At 37.2% G+C, this 15151-nt stretch overlaps 1 protein-coding gene and 1 long non-coding RNA gene across 2 annotated transcripts in view; one reads left to right on the forward strand and one right to left on the reverse strand.

The window, feature by feature from the left end:
* LOC138944720 (uncharacterized) overlaps positions 1–15151 on the forward strand; it is a 175734-nt gene that overhangs the window by 66904 nt on the left and 93679 nt on the right. The window contains exon 2 of the long non-coding RNA XR_011448858.1: positions 9342–9397. This is a non-coding gene — a long non-coding RNA (uncharacterized lncRNA). The remainder of the gene's footprint in view (positions 1–9341; positions 9398–15151) is intronic.
* LOC138944719 (cilia- and flagella-associated protein 276) overlaps positions 1–15151 on the reverse strand; it is a 111110-nt gene that overhangs the window by 3090 nt on the left and 92869 nt on the right. The window lies entirely within an intron of this gene.

Below are 15151 nucleotides of genomic sequence, written 5' to 3' on the forward strand. Positions count from 1 at the left end.
AATACGTTTTATCGAATGAATTTTATAAAAACACTTTCATCTCTCTCAACGAAGACACAATTCTTTTTGAACCTTTAGAAGAATTTTTCTTCTTCCTCCCGCACATTCGTATGATTCGATACGATGTAGATATGCGATTCTCGTCTTAAGATGCCGAATATCGTCGGCGCTGAACGTAATCTTCACATTAGCTAAATACGATAAATGTCGGACGCGACGTAAAACTGGCGCCCCTTTATTTGCCGGCAGATGCGCGCTTATTACGCAATGTACGATCTCTCTCCCTCTTTCTCGCGGAGGGTGAAAGGGCCACGAATCATCTTCCGCGTCATTGCTCGTTCGACCTCTCCTTCGGGGCATCAGCCCGGGCTACACGACGACACGCGTAATCGCGTAATCGCGTAATCGTGGCGCGTGCTGAAGTTCGGGTTGCGGGAGCTTTGCGTGCGTCTACACTGGCGCACGTGCGACGTTGCACACCCTGAATCAACAGCGATCGCGAATCGCACAGATCTATTCGCGAACGTCAAACGGACGCGTCCATCCGAACGCCGGCGAATCACGGCGGCGTCCGTTTTACGAGAGAGATAATCGGCGCAACGACCTGAACCGGATTAACGCCGACTATCATAAGCGCATCGAGTGTACTTCGACCGAAATGACGACGCTAATTAAGCAAAATGTTATCGCGGAAATTATCGCATAATGTACTCTTCGAAACACCGGGTGTGTATTAACGAATTTATTTACGTTAATTATCAATGTTACGATAGCATAGCCACATTGCATTGTGATAAAAGCGGTAAGATAATCTTATTCTATAAACTTAACACTTTTATAATTTTATTTATACTATATGAGAGATTTATTATTTAAATATAAGATATATAAAATCGAATTCATTAAAGGATTTAATATATACCGTAAATTTTTTATTTGAGAAGCGAAGGATCACGGTAGACGGGCGAGGAACATACAAGATCCTAAAGTTCAAGTGAACTTATTCTTCTTTTTTTATTTTGTCAATAATATTTACCATTTCGTTGTGCGGTATCGCGCGGTTTATTTCCGTAGGAATGACCGAGTTTCTGCGGTAGTCCCGAAATTCCGCTTCCCTTTAAATCCTAATCCGGTAATATCCTCGGGCCGATATACCGGCATCGGTAATGGAATCGCGCATTCAAATGGACATCGTTTCCCACCGACGTCGACGATGACGGTGGCAGGGAGGTAGGTCGCGGTAAGGGACAATGCCGGGGGATGATATTGCCAATATTTGGCTTGATTCTGGTGCGAATGTGTTCGACTGTGTATACCGAGGGGTTGCGCCCGTTCTCGCACCCCCTTGAAATAGGGGGAAGGGGGGGGGAGGTTGGGTAGGGCTCGTCAGTGTACGCTAGACGCACGAGCCGATTACCATTTGAATGTTCCTACCGGCGGTCAGCCATTGTCAGGCCTCGTGACACTGACCGCACCTACCTATCTATCTAAGGGTCCGAGATCCACCTACCCCTTAGTCGCTCCCTTTTTGTCGACGACCGTCTGTTCCGCAATGACGCTGAGCCGAAGAAAAGCAGAATCGTCGAGATTCGTTTACGCACACACACACACATTTCTTATTCTCTCTCAACTTTTTCCACGGTCATTCCGACATTGGTTGTCGGACCATCTGAGAGATGAATCGATGAACGATCCGGAAGAGAAAAAAAAAACGTGATCGACTCGGTCGAACTCGGTGGCGCGAATAGTTCGCCGCGAGAAGACGGACGCTTCTAATCGATTGAGTCCAAGGGGTGTTTCGACGCTCGGCGCGCTTTTCCCTTTGTTTCCTCGCGATCTGACATATTTGTCGTTTCACCGGTATTGTGTTCGAACGGTGACAGATGATGATGATGATGATGACAAAAGTCGGGAAAGCCTAGCGCGGTTTATGTTGGAAAACATCCAAATAGAGTCGGGGAAATGATAGGATCCACCGTAAGCGTGGGTTCTGAAATCTAGGATAACATTTTCGACGCGTCATCAGAAATCAAATATATCTTTAGATTTTATAAATATCCCATTATTAAATATATATTGTACATTTTTTTAAATATTTAAATTATTAATATATATTATTAATCGCGTAGATTTAAATCTCTTTCACTATATCGTCATCATATCACATGATCAACAACTCTCACAATTTTAAATATTATATATAATTTGAAAATATTTATTATAACCTCCTCAAACAGGCATATAAATAATTTTATTGAAAAAGGAAGAATTAAGAATCGAGGTAACTGAAACGCGTCGTGTAGTAAGAGATTTTATCTGATCGCGCAGTCGAGAAAGAGTAGCCTTTCATTTGCGATTCTCGCAGATAAATTAGAAATAGTTTCCACGGTGCCGGATAGTCCGTGACCCTCCGCCGTGTAGAATAATGTCTTACACCCTGCGTGACCGATGCGACGAAACGAATAGGGCGGATGAGGCGACAGTGCGACAGGTGGCCCGTGAAATCAGTGCACGAGCGCACAGTTTTCTACGACCCTCGTTCGACGCGCTTCATTAGGAAGTTAAGTGCATAATAATTAGAATCGGGGCGTCGATAGGCGACGTTAAGCGCTCTGTCTTACAATCTACCGCATCGTGTAGCTAATTTATGCGCGATTTAAAATGACTATTGGTAAAAGGAATGCCACGTCCATTTTTGCGTTTATTTTCAAAATGAGATTGTCGCGAATCAGGGCATTTTATTCTCGAAAAATATACTATTATACACATATATATATATATAAATAATATTTTTATACAAACATTTGTAATGTGTAAATTATTCATTTAAATATTTATGTCACGATAGATTCTTGTTTGAGAAAAACAGCGTTATTCGTATACGAAACTTAAAATAAGTCAAGTACCGTTGAGGTAAAAGCGACTTTTCGCATTCATTCAAAGAAACGGTGCGTGAAATATTTTTCGGTAAGTATGGAACATTCTGTATACAATGCTCGTGCACAATTTGCATACCGATGATCGAGGGGTGGAGGGGGGGGGGAGGGTGCTTGCCGCGATTTCGTGCGCTCGACTCGCTGCTGTATTTTAGCATTTCACGTTTGTTTCCATTTAAATGGTAATCGAGTTCATAATGTAATTGTATTCGCCGCGTAAGCCTGGGCTCACCGCAGCGCTACGTCCCGACCATTGTTTGCATTGTTCTCTTCGCGGCGCGAACAATCCGCGCGCGGCGCAGCCTTTCAACCTCGCGTTTTGGCGAAATCTAAACCCCTCGGACCTCGCCCCTCTCGTTTTCGCCAACCCATACCTGATATTTCGCCTCGATGCGAAAACAACGCGTGATGAATGTCCGTCGAATGCCCATTCGATTGGGAATATCTATGTCGACCTAGAGCGTTTTTAATCCGTCGCTCCACATACGCGTAGCGTAAAACATGACGCTAATTTTCAATTGTAACGATTATCGAATTATTTTCAGAATGCAATAGTATATATATATATATATATATGTGATGCTTTGTACTAAGTTTATTTAATGTAAGTAAAGTTTCCGAAATTTACTCTTTTAATACATGATTGTTATATTAAAAAAATATGCTTTATATAAATAATAATTATACGAAAGATAAATATTAATGTACAACAAAATATTTCAATATATTTTTTACCTAAATTTATATAGAAAACAAAATTCTCTCTCTTTTTTTTTTTCTATAACTTGTAATTTAAATAATTGAAAGCAGAAGTTGTGTGCAAATTATTTTTAAATATTTTTTCCTCTATTTCGTGACGTGATCTATTTTCTACCCAAATTTATAGAGACAAGATAGATCATTGTACTACGTTTAACCGGCGTTATCTCGCGTAGGAAACGAATCGTTAAACAGCTCACGGAGGACTCGCAGAATCCGTCGAGGTGAAACACGGAGCGACGTCGGTCGGGGATTGAAACGAGATATGCGAAGGGGGTTGGGCGGTTATATTGTAACGCGAGGGATATATGTGTGTACGGAAATGTGTGTGTGTGTGTGAATGCTGATGCGTGCGTATTGTACGTGCATAGGTACGTCAGAGTCGCGGTCGCCTTTCTCTCATACATATTCATCAAACGCTAATTAATCATCGTCCAGCACACCCACGGCGAGCCACCCCCTTGGCAGTCTACGGGGAAAAAAAAAAAAAAAATATAGGAACACGGTTACGCAGGCACCTCCATTTATTATGAGTTATATCCAGATGTCGAAGTCGTCGCTATATAGCGAGATTTTTGCGTAAATTTGCGGGAAAATATATGAAACTCGGTAACAAAAGATATTTACACTTTCTTTCGAAACTTAGAAACAGAATATCTAGTATAGAGCAAGTATTAATATTTAATATATTGAAGTTAAAGTATCGACATATATCGAAAATAAATTCATATCAAGTTGCCATAAATTCCATTGAACGTGAAATAATAAGTAAATGTTAATTAATACTTGAGTAAAAACGATATCAAGCAAATTGTCATTGTTAGCGAAACAAAAGAGAGTAAAAGGGTTAAAGGACCATCATAAATTTAACGAATGTTATCTGGAGCGAGAGGAATTGAAATAATTTAGCAGCGGTATCATGGAAATGATATCAAAATATCGCGATTATCTCCGCTCGCGCGCGTCGCTCGTCGCCCATAAATATCGTCGCGCGGAACGATCAATCTAAATTGTAATTTCGTAATCCCATTAAGCAGACGGCCACCTTCGCACGCGCTTGCGGTGCCTTTTCGTCGGCCGGCCCTTTTCACGCAGACGGGCCGCGTATAATTAGGTGTCGTTTATTTTACATCCGAAGGCACCGCGCCGTTGGGGGGGTGACACATCGCCACCGCGCCAAAATATATATATGTACATATATATATATTCTCTGCGCATACATACACACACACACACACACACACACACACACACACAAACGCGCGCGCGTATTGTGCGCGGTGGCAGTGGCTCATAGAACGCTCGACTGCTAATGTGACGCGATCATCGCCACCCAGCCATCGTCCATTGATATTATACGCGCCATGGGGATGCCCGCACCCTTCTCGCCCTTTCGGTATTTCCCGCTCACCCTGCCTTCGCAGAATAGCGCCGCAATTTTCTACGTCACTGTCTGTACATTACGCGATCTCTCGTCCGCGAGACGACGATACGGTCTGATGCTTCATTGACTTATCGATATCAAGGGGATGTATCGTTTTATTCTCATTACTGTGAGAGGATTTTGGATGTTATTTGAGAAGAAAGATATATGGCCAGAACAGCTACGATCAATTTTAAATTTTACCTATCGATCATTGTCATTGGACGAGGTTTTTCTATTTTTTTTTCTTTTTTTTTTCGCAAAATTTTTGTTGCAATTGGATAAATTAATAGCGCAGTTTATAATATGATATTTTGCGTGTCATAGATATTTAAAATAATTATAAAGATTTCTTCGGTTATTTTTGTATACACATTCATTTTTCAACAAACATGAATATTTAATATAATCTATTATATACATAATATTTACAAATTTAAAGAGACCAAACGAGAAGCGTATATGCAATATGTCTTTACGCAATTTCTTACGCAATGAAAAGCTGTTTTTGTCTCTGTTGAAATTTTAAGATTCGGAAACGCCGGTGCGTTTATAGTTCGCGAAAAACCGATCCATGTGTTTTGACTGCTGCCATCAAATCGCAACTGGAGTGGCAGATTGCAAACTGACAAATGAGTGCGGGGACGCGACGCACGGCAGACATATGGCTCCATAAAAAAAAAAAAAAAAGAGAGAGAGAGAGAGAGATACGAGAGGTTGCCTGCAGTAACTATCCAGTCGATCCGAAATTAATGGAGACCAAACACCGCACATTCTGTGTCGCCACCGGTCCCGCTGTGTGTACACATCCCGCGTTTGCCATTATGCTCCTGTTATAATGTGTGTGTACACACCCCCTTTGGCACAATGAAATGATCTATGGACCGCTACGAGTACGGATCAGCATCTCACAGACTCGCACTCTTTCCTTTGTTAATCTTTCAGTTTTCCTATTATATAGATCTTTGACACAACACGTTTTCAAATTTCTGTTTGCCGTAAAACTTGGTCGAGTCAGGATTTGTTAATCTGTGATACGACTACGAGAAGATTGTGAGATTTCGATACACACAAATTATATCTTTTACATTTTCCTTTGGATAATATATTATTATTGTTGAGTGGATTTAAAAGAAATTTATGTGATAAAATATTAATATTGCATTATATAAGAAAATAAGATAAAACGGATAAAATGATTCAGAAGGTTCAAATGGTTCTGTTTTTCTTACCAAAACAATTATATATTAAAAGAAGATAAATAAAGATAAATAAATGTAAGTGATAAAAAAAAGAATAAATTACATAGTACAATCATGTATACATTTATGTAGCTAAAGCATTGTTTCTAACTTATGCTAAGAGTGTTCACTTTTATTTAAATATAAAATTCAAAATTTTCCTGCATAAAACGAGGGAAAGTTTCGCACCTTACTTGGAGGATTCGCCGGAAAAGGGCGAATTTCTCCGCGTCACACTTACAATCGTGTAATTCGGCTGCGCCTAAGCGTACAAACAATAAAATTGGATTTGGCCACCCTTGCCTCGGCGCGTACGTGGCGCGTGACTCGAAGGGTGGGTTTTCGGAAGGTGGACAGAGGCACGGCGGAGTCCGCAGGGGACGGGCTGCAAGATCAAAGACGCCCCGCAGCAATTCCGTACCTTCTACGTGACATATTACGTGAAAATTGACGTGGACAGGCACGAGCGGCGCGGCGCCTAGCGAACTTTGATCATTTCACCTGTGGGACTTGGGCTCGCCCGCGGCAGTCGCGATAAGGAACGATCGTCGTCGATAAATTCGCTCTTTTCTCTTTGCCGTTACAACGATATTACAACGATATTTGGCATGTGCATAAATCAAAAAGTATATATAAGCCTTTAAATTTTCTCATGACAGCATAAATGTCAAACATTCTCAGCCTATCATACAAGATACTTGTTATAACTTATCGCTAGAAGTAAGTCTTGTGTGTAAAGGAATTTTAATATAAAATCTTTATTTTCCGGAAAAATCAAAAAATAAATAGAAAAATAATTGAAAGGAATGTTACCGTTTTCAAGTGTTCTACAATGTAACAATAGAAACATTGTATTTATATGCGGAAAAAGATATAATTTCTTGATTTGTCGTAAATATTTTCTGCAAGTTGCAATTTTGTTGAAATGTTGTCATATTTAATATTTCGAACCCTCTTAATTAATTTTAGAAACTCGTAGATATTAAAGATCCGGATATATTTATGGACAAGATTTTAAAAAAATTCCATGACGAATGCTCTTTGATTTTGTTTTACATGGTAATTTTAATACGTGTTATAAAACCGGGAAATCGGAATTATTTGTTTTGAAAATAATTAATGCATAAAAATAGACTAAGTGTATTAGCGGATAATTATATAAAAATTTTACCTTTGCGAGAAAGATGACTTTTCAATATCACCGCTTGCTTTGTTCGAAGCACACTGAAAACTCTCGAAAGGACAATTTCCTTGGTAACGGAATGGAAAGGTTTACGTTACTAAATAGAGACGCAAAGTTATATCAATATCGCTATCGTGAGAAAATCAAATCTTGGAGTACTTTCCGCATGCTCCATCTTCTTAGTACATTCGTGACTCTCTCTATCTTTTTACAATGGATAACGTCCACAAAGCATTGAGCTCGGAACGCTTTGTCCGAGAACGCCTAAAATATCGATGCTTGATACTTGTACTCGGTAGATAACTGGAAAGTATTGGGTATTCAGACTGAAGTATCATCTCCTGCATCGGTGAAATTACAGAATTTTGAAAAAGTATAACAATTTAAACAATTCTAATATTTAATTTTATAAAATTAAAACATAATATCCAATTATATAATGGAACAATTAGATGTTACAAAAAGGTAACTTTTAATTTTCAAGTTTAACTATTTTTTTTTACATTATATAATAAAAATATAGATTTCACTATTTAAAATATCCAAACTTTTCTAATTATTGTGAAATTATTATAATTATTGTATTAACTTCTCCATTTATAGTATTACTATAAATAATTATAATTATATGTGTAAAGTCGGATTTAATTGTTAATTATTTATAATTTTATTTATTATTAAAAAATATGCATATATGAAAATGATAAGTCTATACACGATTCCAATTTTACCGGCATTGTCTTGTAATGCAGAAAATCATTTCAAAGCGATCTCGTATTATAGCGGCATCTGTATCGGGTACTACAAATATATTTCAAATCGATATGAATTTATAGCGATATGAAAAATATGATTTTATCCATTTTTTAAATATTATATACAGGGTGAGGCATCTAAGACAGGCCATCCGAATAACTCCCATAGTTTTTGAGATAGGAGAAAATGATTGAAATAAAAGTTGTATGGTATCGAGGGGGAAATTTTGCGGAGGCGAACATTTTTTTTTTTTTAGGTGGAGGCGCTTAGGAGATTTGAAGGTCATCTTCATTTTTTTTTTTTTTTTTTTTTTTTTTTTTTTTTTTTTTTTTTTTAATGGAACCACCCTAATTTTTTTTATACAAATCGATTTCTCTCAATATTTGGCACAAAAAATTATAAGGGTAAGACGGCCAAAAAGTGAATAGTTTACGAAATATTTTGTACTTTATTTTGATATAATTTTACATAAACTATAAAAGATTTCGTAAAATATTCATATTTGCATTCGTGTCCTCTCTGGTGTTATCGCTTATATACGGATCGTAGAATGTAAATAAACATTCAATCACCTTGTACACTTCAATCTTTATGTATTAATACTACATGTTGAATTTAAGTAAGTATTTAGTATGGAGTATATATATAAAGTACAAAATATTTTGTAAACTATTCACTTTTTGGCCATCTTATAATCTTTTGTGCCAAATATTGCGAGGAATCGATTTGTATGAAAAACGGGTGGTTCCATTAAAAAAAAATAAAGATGACTTTCAAATCTTCTAAGCGTCTTGATTAAAAAAAAAAATGTCCACTTCCACAAGATTTCCCCTTACCGAACAAAATCGAAAATTAATAGGGCGTTTGATTATAATATCATTAGAATTATAATTTAATAAAAGCAACATTTTATATTTTTTGATTAATAAAAAATGGTATATAGTAAAATTATTAATTAATAATTGGTATTACATATCGTAAAATATGTAAAAGATTTTATATTTTTTAAATATTGATTGATTTTTTCCTCTTATATGTTTCAGCGAATGGCTCAACGAATGGCTTTGATTTCTTCTTCGAAGATGTGATTCATCGATCGGTGAGAGTTTCTCTTTCTCTCTCTTTCCCATCTTTAACTAAAATATTAACAGCTGTACGGATTGAGAAATACTCATGATAGTAGAAAAATACTATATATTTTGCTTTCGATTTTTACGAACTCGTATTCTATTGTAAGTCTATCCTCTATACGAATTGCTATTTGATATTAGAATCTGAAAACAAAATTACGAACGTATACTTAAATGATCTTCTATGTACAATGAAATCTGTTCCTTACGGAAATTAGCGTTTATTAGATTTGACTCGATCCGAATTATATGAATCGAGAGCGTTATAATCATCCCTAAATCGCCTCGCCACATGGAGGCAAAGCAACGGTTTACGTATCGGATGATTTACGGCACGTCGAGATAATCGGTCCGCGAGGGCACGTCACATTTTGATAGCCCGCGCAAAATAATATGTTTCGGTCCGCCAACGTGTTATTAAATATCACATATTATTTTGCTCCCGCGGGGTCAGAGCCACGATAATGACGTAGTAACCGCTCGTGGGGTCACGTGTACGGGGGTAAGGCACCACGACAACGAGCTATTGGTCGCTACCATCGTACCACCCATACGTTATTCTTGTGCTACGATAACAATTGTGTATTATCACGTAGGGCGACCAATGTTTGTCAGCGAAGAACGCACTGATAACGATAAATACGCGCTTCATCATTCCCGCTTCAGCTTTCCTCGTCAACGTCATTGTCGTCAATCGGATTATAATTAGCGAAAGCATTGATACACAATTACGAGATAATCTCGAATTATCCTTTTAACAACGATGTGTTCAATAAGAATATTGTAAAAACTTGAGAAAATTGATCCAAATTTAAGTTCCTTAACCTTGAGGCGAATTGATAAAAATGAATCAAAAAGAATTCAACAATATATTTAATTTTCCAAATATGTTAATTGTATTGCATATAATACAGAGTGTTTACAAAATACTTAGACAAACTTCGGGAATAAATTCTCTAAAACAAGAAAAAAATGTCATATAAACATATGTTCGGAAACGTCTGATATTTATGAGTTATAATCGAAAGATTTCGACAAAAATTGACAAAATATATCTACTAATGACACATGACAATATAATACATTTTCAGTTTAATCGTTCATCTACTCACAATTCATAACAAATGCTCATACTGTCGTACACTTTCAAAAATCCCCTGACAGTCGCGAATGGTTTTGCAGGCATCTACGACGCGTTGGTGAAGCGTCTCTTCATTTGCGATTTCAAGTTGCAATTGTATAAATTAGGGCTGTTATTACCACAAATAAAAATATGATAGATTTAGGTCAGGCTATGGTACTGAATCGAATGTAATCTTTCGATGACTCATAAACCAGGCATTTCTAGACATATATATTTATATTTTATATGATATTTTTTTCTTGTTTTTGCGTGGAGAACTCACCCCCCCCCCTCCCCCAAAAGTAAGATCGTCCAAGTATTTCGTAAACACCCTGTATATTTACAGCATTTAAAAAAATATTTTAAATGATGATTGTTTTAAATTTTTATTTACATAAACGCGTATTTAATTTCTAAATAAAGACTAATACTTTATTTCTGTTATTCATATAAATTATAATTTTTAATATAAATATCAGTAAAATGATAAATCAAAATTCTTTTGTTTATATCCTTCGTATAGATTGAACTCTCATTTTGACTAGTATTGATGCTGGTGCACGTTCAAGATTTTAAAGTTATTTAAGATTTAACAGGCAATTATATCGACACAATTAATTTTGCAAATTACTTAATCGAGAAATTATATCTAACTGCGTCTAACTGCGTCGCTCCGAAAAAGATATCACGCGAAGAGATGTCACGCTCTGCGCAACGCACCATAAGATATCCGTTAAATTAGATAAATATATTTTAGTATGTGCGGCTCTCTCGAGAGTCGCCATAGGGTCGATAGTGCCACGCGAGATTTAGATAACTCGAGATTGTGCGCGCTTTAAATCACATCCTGTGCCGATCCGTCAATTCGTTCGCTTTCTCGCGTGCGTCAATTGGATCGCGTTACACAATACGGAACTGAGAGATTAATGACAATACATTTTGTGTTAGGCTGCGAATATGTGCCAAGATGTTTCTCGATTTTCGCAATCGAGATTTTACAATTATCTTACTTATAATTAGCTTAAAACTAATCAGTCGCCCAGATTAAGATATATTGTCAAGCTTATCTAACTTTGATTAGTAATTCGTTGTTTCTTTCTGCGTAGTCTTTCAGTTATTTTTTTTTTTCCCCTATCTGAATTATGCATAAGCCTACTTATAAATAAAATGTAAAAGAAAACAAGCGCAAAATATGTGACTGCGTTTAATAATTAGAGGTAACGCAATTGATATATTTTAGTTTTACATCCTATCTTCTATTATTGAAGATTGCTTTTTTCATATTTTATAATTTCATATGTGGTGATTCTCTATCTTTTGTTACTTTATTAGAAAAACATTTTTTTTTTTTTCTCTTGACGTATTATAGTGATATGTAATGCCATTTATACTTACTTATTATGACAATCGTAAACTTAACTATCGCAATTGAAAGTCAAATATGTGAGTAGAGAAATAGAGAGATAATAGAAATGATGGAGTCTATGCCTGTTTTGAACGCATGTCTTTTTAGAAGGATCATGACCTTTACAGAAAAACATGCATAATATGCATCGCAAAGCAAACAAGAAAGCGTTTGATGATGATGTCATATGGTTCACGTTGTGATCAAAACATGTTTTCGTACTTTACAATACTTTTGTTATACTAAAATCTAAAATTTCTATTGCTTTCTACCGCTTCTTTACAAGAGAAATCAATATTTATATTATATGGATTGACTCTTGACCAAAAGTTGATAGGATTAAAATTTGCTCTTTAGTATATCAACAATTTTATCAGATTTCTTTGAATGTGAAAGAGATTATACGAAATAACATCCAGTGGCTCAAACATATACGCGCACAGACATAGATGAGCGTCCCCAATTTAAATGGCAAAACTTCAAGAGCGTGTAGGGGATCGAAAAACTAAGACGAGAAGTCCTTTAGAGGTTTGCTCGTTTTTGCTCCATTTTAGAGAAAATCGCAAAAATTCAATCTCTCATTGTCAGTTGCTCTCTCGAGTCGATTGGCACCGAATAAACTTTCTGCTTCAAGGTTCCTTACATATGTAAACACTCGATGTTATCCTTTACGATGCCAATCGATTCAAGAGAGCGATTAAGAGACCGAATCATAGATACAGCGCACCAAATATCACTAGAACAGCTGTCTAGCTGCAATTAATGAGGTCAGTGCTAGATGTAACGCTTGCATTGCTGCGAGAGGGCAACATTTTGAACAATATCTGCATTAAATAGATGTTAACATAAATAAAACGTAAATAAATAAGTAAAAAAACGAAAACTTGTTTTGTTTCTTTTTTTGTGATTTTCTTCAAAATGGAGTAAAGACTCTGGAGCAAACCTCTAAAGGACTTTCTGTCTTAGCTTTTCGGTCCCCTACACGCTCCTGAAGTTTTGCCATTTAAATTGGGGACACCCTGTATATTTATCTCCTATTCATTTATATTAGCCTATTTATATTAGCCTATTGATTTTGATAGCATCTTAATAAAATAATTATATAACTTCTGTTATTAATTCGAATGGCGATTTCTACGAAAAGTCGTAATGAATGATTTGTATACTGTTATTATTTAAGCATGCTTCGCGCATTATCCTATTATCTTGACATCGAGACACACACGAGCGAACAATAATCGGTTTTACATACCGACAATATACATATGTATAAACGACGGATGATTCACGTGAAATCGCGAGATGTCGAGAGGCTGTGCCGTTATATCGTTATTTCTCATCGACGGGGTTCAACGTTCATTTCGCGCAAGGACGCCGTCGTCAACGTCGATGTCGGCGGCGATAAAGACGCGAAACGGTCAACGTGAAAACGTTGATATTTTTTATTAATACGAGCGAGCCTAACGAGCCGACTAACACGGGAAAATGATAAGACCTTGACAGCTGGCACCTAAACGGGGCCTGATAAGCGCGCGATGCCGATACCGCTTTGACCGCTTATCGACGCGATATCTTAACCCTAAACAGCATATGCATAAGCAAAAGTTGCCATATTAGTAATTTTCGAAAACAGGGAGAAACGGGGAGAGTAATTGTTGTAATGGGTAGCTCGTGTCATTCGTCGACACGTGGAACATTTTAAAAACTCCGTTTTATAATATAATTCGTTCGTACATTACATAGTTTTTTTAAAGCGCATGAGACGGGCTAAAACGCCCGTCATGGTAATTTTGTTTATCTAAAGTACAATATTTTAAACTTTATCGCATGCATGTGCCCATATCCATTCTCGAAATGGTAGCATTTTCTTTGCCAATCGATAATAATACAGGCTTCTTAAAAATGCGACTTTAAACGCTCTCTAAATGCACAAAATTGCTCTCATGCTCATTTAGTGATGAAGTATTCGCATTTTTTTTTCCGTAAAAATATGAAGAATTGAGATTTAATCAAGGTTCGAGAGACTCCCCCCCGATGTTCGCTTGAAATGTCACGGGTTCACTTTGGCCATCGTGAACTTCGGACCCGACAGCCGATGCGACGACGGTGCGCTGGCATAAAATGCGACGCGCTTCGATCCAGCGCGCACTTATTCCGCTCGAGTGACGATTCGACTCGGTAATGATCGCGCGCGGCGATTATGCAACGGGGGTAGAAAGACTCGGGGTCCGCGCATGATCGTTGAGTAAGAGACGAGGTGAAGGTGAGCGGTGGAGCCGAGATAAGTAGTGGCAGTAGTATGTAGTAGTAATGGTACGATAGTAGTGGTGCACGTCGGATTCACACGCGGGGAGGATAAACTCTTGCAGCTGATCGCTCGGCGAGAGAATACTTAGGATCAACGACCGGAACCGCATCGTGATCTCCGCGGATCGCTAAGCGGGGCAAAAGGCAGAGAATTTCCCTTTCATCGCGAAGCGACTGGTTCTTGTGCGCTCGCTCTCGCGGTTTGTTAGATAACGCGCGCTACTTACCTGCACGTCTATCTAGCGGTTACGTACATTTACACGACGCGGTGTTTTGCTCCACTTCACGAAAATGAGAATAGAATGACATTTGTTTTAGTCAAGAGTTGAGAAGAGTATTGAGATTGAAAATGAGAGGGAGAGCGATGCAAAACGATGCAAAACGATCGCATAATTAAAGCTCAATTAATTAGTACTAATTTTATAAGATACAATGATCTAATTAAATAATCATTAGGGTCATTATTACATCAATTTCGTTATATATATATATATAAACAGCATCTCGAACGCTAAAAATATTAATCACGGAGGAATATTAATCAGAATTTTATTTTGCTTCTCATATCGCACATTTATCTTGTACATCGCACATTATTACATTTAGAGGATGAAACTTGATTTCTTTGACGGAAACATATTTTAATTCTTTTCTCTAAAAAACAATTTAAGTAAATAAATAAATAAACGGAAGATTTTTTAAGAAATCGCTTTCGCTGGGATAATAATGCAAACGAAGATGTCAGTGTACAATGGGACACGTAATGCTTCGCATCCACAATTGTATTTAAACGTCAAGGACAATCGAAGCGACGATGACGCGAAGTAGCTGCGTTCGATTAGCGGTAGCCCACATCAGGGAATACCTCGAGATTCATGTCGAAATCCC

Source organism: Polyergus mexicanus, unplaced genomic scaffold, assembly GCF_030449975.1.
Source record: "Polyergus mexicanus isolate NDT 795.1 unplaced genomic scaffold, iyPolMexi1.0 SCAF_2, whole genome shotgun sequence".
Taxonomy (NCBI): domain Eukaryota; kingdom Metazoa; phylum Arthropoda; class Insecta; order Hymenoptera; family Formicidae; genus Polyergus; species Polyergus mexicanus.